The following is a 12,056-nucleotide window of genomic DNA, read 5'->3' as shown; positions in this document are numbered from 1 at the left end:
TTTTTGAGGGCTGAGAAATAATTGTAGTTCCTGTCCGAAACATGATGTCTAGCTCTCTCCAATTTCTTGCTGACATTGTCGATTTCTCTTCTAACCTTGCACCAATTTTCCCGACTCCATTTCAACATGTCGACTCCGCAAACTTCTAGCTTTTTAATAATCTCGTCATGTTCACAGTTAAGCCATTTCTCACGCACAAAATCTTTGAATCCCGGTTCCGTAAGCCAAGCATTCTCGAACTTGAAACTTTTCCTAACATTCTGATGCACCGTGTCATTAAGGCAGTTGAGAAGAATCAGATAGTGATCCGAAGAGGCTGCTGTTAAGCACTCCAGATTCGCGTTCGGAAACAAGGTGCTCCAATTCGTATTTGTCATAGCTCTGTCAAGTCGTTCTTCCACTGCCCTGGCAGTACCCAGGCTTTTGAACCATGTGAATGAGTACCCTTCTAAAGGGATGTCTATCAGCCCAGCATCCTGAACAGCTTGTCGGAAACCTGAGATCAACCAATTTGGTCTTTCAATGCTGCCCTTTTTCTCATTACAGGAAAGAATGTCGTTGAAATCTCCGATGATGCACCAAGGCAGATTAGAACTGTCAGAGAGGTTGCGAATAAGGTTCCACGAGTCCCTTCTCCGAGAAATCTCGGGAAAACCATAAAAGCCAGTAAGTCTCCAATTGCCATGAATGGAATCTTCCACTAACATGTCAATATGATTGTTCGAATAATTCTGAACAGAACATTTTTTATGCTCTTTCCAAAATACAGCCATGCCACCACTTCTACCAATACGATTAACCGAAAAACAATAATCAAATCCCAACGAATAGCGTAAAACTTCAACTTTATTAGAATAGCTTATTGTTTCAAACATAAATAATACATCCGGTTTATATCTTCGGATGAGGTATTTAAGATTCGGAACTACACTCGGGTTACCTAGACCCCGGCAGTTCCAGCTCAATACAATCATTTGGCTTGGCAGGCCTGCTGAGTAGTGCCCGCCGGAATTACAGTGTCGATAGAGTCAGTACTATGCTGAATGGATTTGTCAATTCCAACAGCACTCTTGTCCAGAATTGCGTCTTCATGCATCATATCAATCGCTGCAGCAGAGTCAAGATTAGTTTGTTCATTCGGTTCAGCCATGATTACTTCATCCGTGCGAAACCTCTTCTTCGCGACATTCAAGTCCTTTTCTTGTTGAAACACCAAATCGGATAATGTGATGCCTTTTGAAAGAGGTTTACGTCGGGCCTGATTTTTCATGGAACTTCTTGTTGCCGGTAACTTGCTGTTATTGATAGCAGATTGAGTCCCCTTAACTTTATCCATGACCGCCCCAAAATTACTAGCAGGTGAGTTCGCCAACACATCTCGCAATAACGGACCAGCTTCCATTGAATCTAACACTGCAGTAGCATCTCCAAGGTCCGATGAAGTCACAGCTTCCTTGCAGTTCCCTTTCTTATTTTCTTTTTGGATAGGTGTAATCAAATCGGCAGCCTCAATAGTAACCGTGGATTGCATAGTACCAGAATTTTCCCCTGTAGTATAACTGTTGAAGTTGGCATGCCCGCGAATCTGAGTTGTAGCTTTGGACTCCTGGCCGTTTGTCAACAGAAGGTGAGTTGCTGTTGCAGATTTGTTTACATCACCATGGTCTAGGAATATGCTGTTTTCAAAGACTTTGAATGTTCCCCTTGGCAACTCGCTGGTCGCGTCGCGGTTTCTGTTGATCGGAGGGATAACAAAATTGTTTTTAATCAGCTGCATCTCAGCAGAGTTTGGAACTAATAAGTCAGTCCCCTCAGTCGAATTACCCATAGCACTCACAAGCATTTTGTTAGCCAATGCTACTGCCAGATCGGTGACGGTGCTTTGAGTGTCGCTATTCACAGTTGCGGTAGGGCCATTTGCAATATCATTATTTCTAGCATCAGTAGGACAAAAAGAAGACCAGTTGTTGGTGGCTTCACCATTCATGCCATCACATTTGAAAAAGACCAATTTCTTGGAACTTGGATCTCTATCAATAGCAACTCTCCCATACAGCTTGTGTTCGCTTGTACCTCTATTCAAGGTTTCCTCGTTCATTCGACTATTGAAGATGTTATCCTGATTGCTTCGGGCTCCACCTTCAGCGCTTCGACTATTTCGTAACCACTTGTTTTCGCTTCCATTGCCACCTAGAGCACCTGATTCCGCCCTCAAAAAATTGCCCCACTCGTTAGACAAACTGGATAAATTGGAGCTAAGCCTTTTAGGACAGAATTTCTCTGAGTGACCAATGATCCCGCGAAGGAAACAGAATGTGCCTAGCTTTTCGAATTTGAAAATTAGCTGGACTGTGTCGCCTTTCACCCTATCAAACGCCCAATTCTTTTTCAGTGGAGTTTGCACATTGACAGCTACCTTGATCCTCATATACTTCCTCCAGACAGGATAGTTATTATAAGCGTCATAGCCGACAAATTTTCCAATGTGATTCCCGATCAGAACACCGACATCCTCAGTCATGAAACCAAATGGAAGTTGATGGATTTGAACCCATAATTCCACCTCATTCAGGGAAACAGTCATAGGATCTTCACCAAACTGAATCTTGCGTGTCACCAGCATGAAATTATCATACAGCCATGGACCTCCCTCCAGAACTCTCTCCATGTCCCAACTGTGGTAAAATTGGAACAAGAACCTGTTGTCGTCAATTTTTGTGATATCCATGCTCTGACCAGGCTGCCACATCTTTGCCAGCATGTCTTTCAGCACATTAAAGCGGATGGTTTTATTGGTCAGGACATAACCAACCAAGCATAGCTCCAGCAAATCTTCTGGACTCTGCTTATCGTGACTTGCGTTAACACGCCCATCCCTGCCAACGGGAACCGCTGAGTTCTCCATGAGAGGATTGTAGGTTGAAAGCAAAAGGCTAAGAATAAAGAGTTTCTTAGTATAAATCAGCATAAGTCGATGAGAATAGGACTGCTTCAAGTGTCTATTTAAACTGAAAAATTACCAGACAGGGAAGAGACCAGAAATCTGAGAAATAAATGCTGTTGATAATTTCCTTGTGAAGATAAGCCTTAACGAACTTATGGACAGGAGCCAAACGGAACATTCTGATTCCTACAATCCTTTTCGTAATAGAATCTCCTGACATCCCATAATGATCATTATAACTGGGTTTCCTCTTCCATATCCTTATAGAAAAGCATAGAGCCAGATTTATCGCAGTAGAAAGATAAAAAAGGATAGAAGCGATTTCCACATAATTCACCAACACAATAGAATCAGATTGGTCTTGAAATAATTGGAGTCCCCAGGCACAATCATTAAACTGCGTAATCCACCAGATCAATCGAGTCAACACGGGCATAACTCCCAAATCTTCCACAGATGATTGTACTGATAAGCCTTGAACAGACGAAATCAAACAAATAACAATGGGAGGCAAGAAAACAGATATACCACAAACCGATAAAGCACAATCCCTAAATATCAGGACAGATTCAAGAGAGAATCAAATCAAACTCTCACTCAGCACAGATCGAGGAGAGATAAAGCACAATCCCTAAATATCCTATTTTCTGTGTTATTGTTATAAAACCGTTCTTCTCTCAGCCTCAGCCAATTCATTTTCACTTTCGGAATTCCGCCGCCACTCAATCACCGCCGCACCGCCGCATCAGATTTTCAATAAAAAAAAAACACACAAAATACAGATACTAACATCATTAATGATATTTATAGTAGTGATTTAAGGATATAGATACTAACATCATTAATGATTCATACTTGAATTTATGTATAACTTCTTTTGTCAAGTTAAAGTTTAGATGAGTTGGACTTCAAAACTCACCAGAATCATGTCAGACCTCAAGACTCAAAGAGTATTTATAGAGGTACATATAGATTATCCACCAAAGATATCCTCACATTGGCAGCAAGAGTTGAATCCACGATCTTTCAATGTGTAAGTCAACTCCTTACTAACTAAGCCAATATACTTTGACAAATTTATATATAACTTATTAAAAATAAAATTATGAAACCCTAATAGAATTAATGCTTTGTCTTTAAATATACCAAGTCCACAACATGGATGGTCTTCATGTTAGAAGAGTCAACTTTCTACTAGTATATCATGTTTTTGAACTAAAAAATATATAAGTAATCTACCAAAAGTTGATGAACAAAATTTGAGGTATGTAGTTTCTTTAAGAAAAACTACAAATCATATTTAAACAAGTTAGAAAATACAAAAACCATCGTTGAATTAAAAAAAAACACTTTTGCGTTCAAAAACGATACTAGAGATGTAAAGTCTGACATTCATCAAGAAGTACAATTGTTATCAGGATGAATGTGATCTCTAATTCAATTCTTTTATAAGTTAGCAGATTGCTCTCTATCATTTTATCAAATCTTTATAAAGTTTGATAGTTTTTAATAGATCATCCAATGCGAACACACCTTCATCAAAATGAAGAGATTCCTTTTATCATTGTTTGTCTTAAACAAATGCGCTCCATGTTCTTAGTTGAATCCTTACTTATCTTCCATAAAAGATGTCATTAGCTTAACACTTGTAGAGTAAAGAAAGAGAGTACAACACCCAATAAACTTTGTGAGTAATGTGTTGCAAAGGGCAAAGGTGTGATACAAAAAACTCTGAAAAAAGTGACATTTTCCTTTGTATTGTCATTTTGATACTTAAGCATCACTACATATAATCTAATTCTTATATATGCAATGTTTTTAAAATTCCAAAATAAAATTGATCTTTTTCTCTATTATAACCTTTTAGAAAAGATCATAACTATAAAGAGAATTCACACACATTATCTTTGATGTACTAACCTCATATCTGTTGTAAAGGTAGAATTCTCTATGTGTGTATATTTTTTAAAGAACACTCTTTTAGAATATCAAGATCAAGATAAATATAAAGATCAAGATCTAGCTGAAATCAAGTAATACTCATAAATTTCTACCTAATTAATGAAGGACAAAAAAGACCATCCAATCCTAGACATCATTGGAGATATCTCTAAGGGAGTCACAACTCAACATTTCCTTAATCAGGTATGTAACTTTATGGTGTTGGTTTTCTAAATTGAGCCAAATAATGTCACTAAAGGTCTCATTGACGAACACTGTTCTCTTTCTATGCAAAAAGAGTTAAATTAATTCGAGAGAAATAATATTTAGAAACTTGTTCTCAAATCTTCATCTAAGATGGTGATTAGAACCAAATGGATCTTTCGCAACACGTTTGAAGAAAATGAAAATGTTTTAAGAAATAAAGCAAGGCTTATTGAAAAAGGGTACAATCAACATGAAAACATATATTTTGATGAGTGTTATGCCCCTCTAGCTAGATAAGAGGCCATAAGGATTCCTTTAAATTTCTCATGCATTTTGAATTTTAAAATATTCCAAATAGATGTAAAGAGCGTATTCTTGAACGGTTACATCCAAGAGGAAGTGTATGAGGATCAATCTGCCAAGTTCATAAAATTTTCCTTTCCAAATCGAGTCTTTAAACATAACAATAACCCCTAGATTTTGGTATGAACGATTGAGCAAGTTTCTACCTGAAAATAATTTTTAATGATGGAAGTTTGATACAACTCAGTTTATTAAAAATGTCGAGCATAACATTTTACTTGTGCAAATTTACGTTGATGATATTTGTAGTGTCCTATTTGGCAAAAGTACTAAATTCGGGCGCCCATCGCCTAACAAATGGGCCGTCCAGACGAAACCCTATAAAGCTGCTAATAAGTGTCAATTTGTAGTGCTTTTGTATATATAGTTTTGTGGCACTTATTGTGTTTTTGTGTAAATTCTGTTGAATAATTCCACGTCTTGTGTGAAAATACGTTTAGTTTGTTTATACTCGTGTTTTGATTCATTTGTGTATCTTTTGATAGTTTTCTATTCATTTTATAGGTATTTATGCGTATTTGGAGCATGAGCAATAAAGTGTCGAAGACACGGCTTCACACGCGCGATTTTGAGCAACGAAACCAACTCATCAACGAATAAGACTCACAATAAAAGAATAAAAAAAATCATAAATTTGGTTTATATTCTGTCATTGTTAGATAGGAAATTGAATAAGCTTTCCAACGCTTCAAACTGGGCGCAAATTGGAGTTACGGTTCTCAAGTTATGGCCAAGACAATGATGTTGCTATTGGTGTCGTTCGCCCGACGAATCTGGCAGGATAGAAGTGCGTTAAAAGGGACAAAAACACATTTTTTAGGTTATGGTTTGGGTATTTTTTGCTCCCATTCCATCACCAAACATTTTTAGGTAGATTAGCTTAGAAAACAACTACGGAGCTTGCATTTGGATGATCGGAGGAGGATTGATCATCAATTGAAGCTGACAAGCCGGGAGATTTTCGGTTCATTTCTCTTCTTATTTGTGTTTTTATCTTTGATTGGGTTTGTATATGATTTTATTTTGAAGTCATGTATATTTGTTGATCATGGTGTTGTATAAAGTTTGCTTTACAAATCATTATTGATGTCTTCCTTAATCTTTTTGCTTGATGTTTGGATTTGGGTTGGTATAGACATATACCTCACAAATCTTGATTAGAGATGGATATCTAATAGTTCTAGACTCTAGAGATAGTTTTTGGAGCTAATATTCGCCGTGGGTATCGAAGCTTAATGCCTCTATGTTGTTTGTGTTGGTTGAGAGATCGTCAACGCGAGCAATACGGTTGTCTACTGTGTTGTTGAGGTTGGCTGAGAGATCGTCGCCGAGATGATATAGTAGTTATCTCTACTTTGAGTTAAAAATGACTTAGGGTGTGAATGATGCTTGATGATATTGATGAGTAAAGAAAAGACAATGTTACATGGTTTAAATGACGTGTCGTCCAATCTAATATTTTTAAATTTAAATGATCATCACATATCCTCATATTTTATTATTAATATATATATATATATATATATATATATATATATATATATATATATATATTTTAAATTAAAATACATAAATTAAACTTAAATATCTTAAGCAGACTTATAAAAATATACAGAAAACACCTTAAAAACAATGTCATAAATTATTATTATAAGTTCACTTAAGTAAATAGTTTCACAAAACTTATCATTAATAAGATTAGTCAAGTCAATGAAAACAAATTTTTACCCGTCTTTTAGTTTGCTAATATATTTAACAGCAATGCTATGTGTACACTAAAGTGTACACCTACACCGTATTGGTGTATGTACGGACGACACTGTTCATGTACGGGCAGCACTATTCATCGTCCGTAGATGAACAGTGCAATATTATATTAATATTTTTTTTTTACGTTTTTTATTTATTTTTTAAAAAAATATTTTTTTTATATTTTTTTAAAAAATATTTGACAATACCTGCAAATTTACTTCCGGATTTACCTGCATTTGAAATTACCTGCGGATTTACCTAAATTTGTAGGTAAATTCGCAAGTAAATCCGCAGGTATTGTCGAATTCGTAGGTAAATCCGCAGGTATTGTCAAATCCGTAGGTAAATCCGCAAGTAAAATCCGCAGGTATTATCAAATCCGTAGGTAAATCCGGAAATAAATCCGCAGGTATTGTCAAATATTTTTTTAAAAAACATAAAAAAAAATATTTTAAAAAAAATTAATATTTAAAAAAAATTAATATAATATTGCACTGTTCATGTACGGACGGTGAATAGTACTGTCCGTACATGAACAGTACCGTCCGTACATACGGTGTAGGTGTACACTTTGATATACAAATAGCATTATTGTATATTTAAACATGAATTGAATTGCTTATTTACACACATTTAGATATAATAAGCTATTAAATAAGCTAAAAGATCAACTAAAATCATACTTAACTCTTAAGAAAAAAAAATCTTATGCCAAAATACAAATCAATACTTTAATTTTTTAAAGTAGGTTAGACTAAGTTTATAAATAAAAGTATTTCATACATAAATACAATCAAGATCCTCAAAATTCCTCTTACATTAAATGAATTATTTAAAAAAATGGGTTTATAGTTTAAAAACACAAAATTCTTTGAGAAATACTTACGAACCTAAACCCATATTTTTAGGAACAACCAATGAAAAGAGAGAATATAAATTTTTTAAAATTTTAAATTCGTTTTTAATTGAGATCATGGGGGTGGTTGAGATAAAAGAGGAGAGAGACAATTTAATTTTTAATTTTTAATTAATAAAAAAAATGTGATTGGTTGTGTGTAATTACAGGTGTTGGGGTTGTGTCTATGTAAGTATTTTCCAAAGAGAAATGCTAGGGTCAAACATTTTAACACACTCTTCTATCACACACCAATAATATTTAGACATGTCATCCACTTATTTTTATTGACTCACCTGTTACCGGTACAATAGGTTATTTAAAAACTGTAGTAAAAGTTAAAAAAAAAAACTAATACTCTTCTTCTTCTTCTTCTTCTTCTCATATTTCCAGTCTCCATAGATGGCTCTGACTCCTTCTCTTTTTCATTTGTATACAACTCACTTTATTTTTAAATTTTAGGAAAACCCATTTGAGGATATGTATATTAGTCATAGAAATTTATTATCTAGCTCAAAGATGAAGGGAACTGGAAAAGCGATGCCGGCAGCGGTGGTGTCGATGGAATTTTTTTTAGAAGTTTCAGGTTGCTACTGAGTGTTCTTCCATGATGAGGTTTCGAGTGGATGTGGTATTATTTCAAGAGAAATGATTTTGTTGCAAGAGAAATAGATTGATTTGTGATGAATTTTGTTTTTCCGACTTAAGTGTCCCAATCTCTTCTCTGCATCTCCGACTCCAACTCTCCTCCTCGCCATATTCTCTGTGCTGACATCTGTTCTTTGTTGCTGTAAATTGTTTAATTGAAATTTGAAATTGTTCTGTGGTGTGGAGGTGTAATCAATTTTAAGATAATCAATTAGAGATTTCAATTTTGCAAATAAGTTTTTTTCATCTTCTTCTTATCACTGTAAGTGAAAGATGTTGTTTATGAGGATTGGTTAAATCATTAAAAGCAATACAAATGTATCAATTTCCATGTGTCTTATCAACTAGTGATTTTATTGGTGTTGTCTATACTATGTAATCAATGTTAAAATTGGTAGGCTGCAATCACAATTATAATTCTTCTATAATTACAATCGTAAACATAAGATTCTTCTATAATCACAATCAAAATTCTTCTATAATCACAATTGATCTTATATTTGTTATAGTAAAAGTACCACTGTAATAGAAATCCAATCAGCTTTATGCATCTATTTCATCTATATGAGACACTGTAACAGAACTCCAATCATTGATTTCAGCAACTTAGAAGAACTTAGGACTTAACAAATTCACTCTTCATTCACAGTCTACACTACTTGAATCCAAAAAATATCATATTATGTATTAAACAATAGAGTAATGCCCAACTGGTTTGATAATTAAAAGTACTGAATCAGCAACAAAATTGACACTAAAATGTGTCCAACAAAATTTGTAACTTTAACATCACAAAATCCAACAGCACTAAAATTTGTAACTTTTACATTATAAAATCCAAAACCGCTAAAAGTTGTAACTTTTACATCACAAAATTTGTAACTCAAATTGATATTCCCTGTGATGATAATGCCAACATCATTAAACCAACACATCTTGCATTTAGAATCATCATGTCTTAGAATTAACAATCCTGTAAAAAAAAAAGAGAATTATATAAAAGTTCAAAATGAATAAAAACAGTGTGTATAGAAATCAAAAATTGTAACTACTAAACAATTTACAACAAATGCATTACAGAGAATGAATAAAAACAGTGTGTATAGAAATAAAAAAATTCTAACCTTATTCAATTTAATATTAGATTTTCTTTTACAACCTTTTTCGACTCCACTCTTCATTCTTTTTGGAGCCCCTTTTGTTTTTGATACTTGAGGATCAAGTAGTGACTTCAAAGGTAAAACATTCTTTCTAACATTTTCTTTGTTGATCTTCAAAGATTTATTAATAGTTGCACATTGGGGTAAGGTCTCCTCAAAAACCTTACAAGCAAAATTGTAACTCTCATTACTTAATGACCCTTCATGAATAAATTCAATAGCCTTTTCATATAAACAATCAAATCTCTCTTTATCTGAACCAACATCTTCATTCATTTTTCTCCTATTATGGTTACTTCTAACATCTTTAGTCCATCTTCTTAATATGTAGTGTGATGGAACAGCAAAGACACCAGCAACTAAAAGTGCCATCAATGAATGTCGACATAGATATCCATTAAACTCAAATGAGCGACATAAGCAAGAAATTTCCTCTTTTGATGCATTCCATTCTACATCAAACTCCTCATTTTTCTCAAAGTCCAAGATTTTAAATGTAGTAATTTGATCATCTTTATGCTCTTTCAAAACAAGAGTGCCTGATAATCCCAAAACTTCTACTTGAAATCTCTTAAATACTTCATGTGTGTAAATCACTGACATTTGCTTTTCAAAAGGGGAAGGAGTTTTAAGAACAGGTTGCTTGTGCCAAGTATTAAAGTCAGCTAGTTTTTCTGCCTCTTCTCTATCCGTCAAAGCAACTTTGTATTTTTCAACAAATTCTTTTAAGGTAGTTTTCTTACAGACGTATTTGTCAAAAAATGAATTAATGCTTTCTGATCTCTGAGTCGTTGACATACCACCAAAAAAAGTATCCTTCATGTAAACGGGAACCCAATGCTCACGCTCATCATATAAAGATTCAATCCAAGCATCCCCGCGTAGCTGGAATATTTCCACCATTTCTTGCCATTTATCTTCAAATTCCTGCTTTGACCAAGACTTGTAAATGCATGAGTTGAGATATCTCATGAAGTCGGAATTTTTTCTTAATACGTGACTAAGCTTCTCAGGAACCTTTCTAAGTATATGCCAAAGACAAAATCGATGTCGAGTATTTGGAAATACCTCTTTAATTGCAACTTTCATAGCCTTATCTTGATCAGTTATTATTGCATTTGGAGGTTTTCCACCCATTGCTCTAAGCCACGTTTTCATCAACCATATGAATGTATTTGAGGTTTCATCAACTAGTAACGCGCAACCAAGTAATCTTGACTGAAAGTGATTATTCACACCAATAAAAGGAGCAAATGGCATTTTGTACTTATTAGTGATATATGTTGTATCGAATGAGATCCCATCTCCAAACTCTTGATAATCATCTCTTCCTTTTGCATCTACCCAAAACACATTTTTAAGACGGTTTTCATCATCCAAATCAATTGCATAAAAAAATCTTGGATTTTCTTCTTGCATAAGCATAAAACACTCCAACATTGCAGTTGCATCTCCCAATTCTAAACTCAAACGACGATCTTTATCTAAATGATTTCTAACATCTTTCTCCAAACAACCAATATTTTCATATCCTCCATGTTGTTTGGCCATTGTGGCGTAAATTTTTGTTGTTCTCACCCCAACTTGTTGTAAAGTTTCAATACAATTCTTTTGAGCTTTATTGATTCTTCTATGGCAAGGGAAATAATGTGCATATGTTGGAAAAAGATCATGATTGTGATCTTTAATGAAACTGTGAATACTCCACTTGCCATCACAGTTTCTTTTAATACGCAAGCTAGCTTCACACTCCAACTTCAAACAAGGACGTGGATTATGTGCAATGGATGGTCTCTTTTTTCCATATCTTGTGCAAGCATATGTAATATCGATAAACTCCATAGAAACCTTTGATCGACGACTAGTTTTAATTGAAATTCCAAACCCAACTGATTTAGCATAATCAATGTAGAATGAATATGCATTTTCCTGTGACTCAAATTCCATTCCAATGACTGGTTCTTTACTATCACTAGCTCCAAAATTCTCTTCATTTTCTTCAACAACAGAATCTTTATCACCTTTAACAACTTCCATTAATTCCTAATATTTTAAAAAAAAAAAAACATCTAAAAAAGTTGGAGTAATTATATAACAACAAGTTTTAAGTATATATTGTAAACATATATAGAGAGACATAGCATGA

This window comes from Vicia villosa, unplaced genomic scaffold (genome assembly GCF_029867415.1).
Source record: "Vicia villosa cultivar HV-30 ecotype Madison, WI unplaced genomic scaffold, Vvil1.0 ctg.000063F_1_1_1, whole genome shotgun sequence".
Classification (NCBI taxonomy): domain Eukaryota; kingdom Viridiplantae; phylum Streptophyta; class Magnoliopsida; order Fabales; family Fabaceae; genus Vicia; species Vicia villosa.
The sequence above is the reverse complement of the archived record's forward strand: the minus strand, read 5'-3'. Positions refer to the sequence as shown.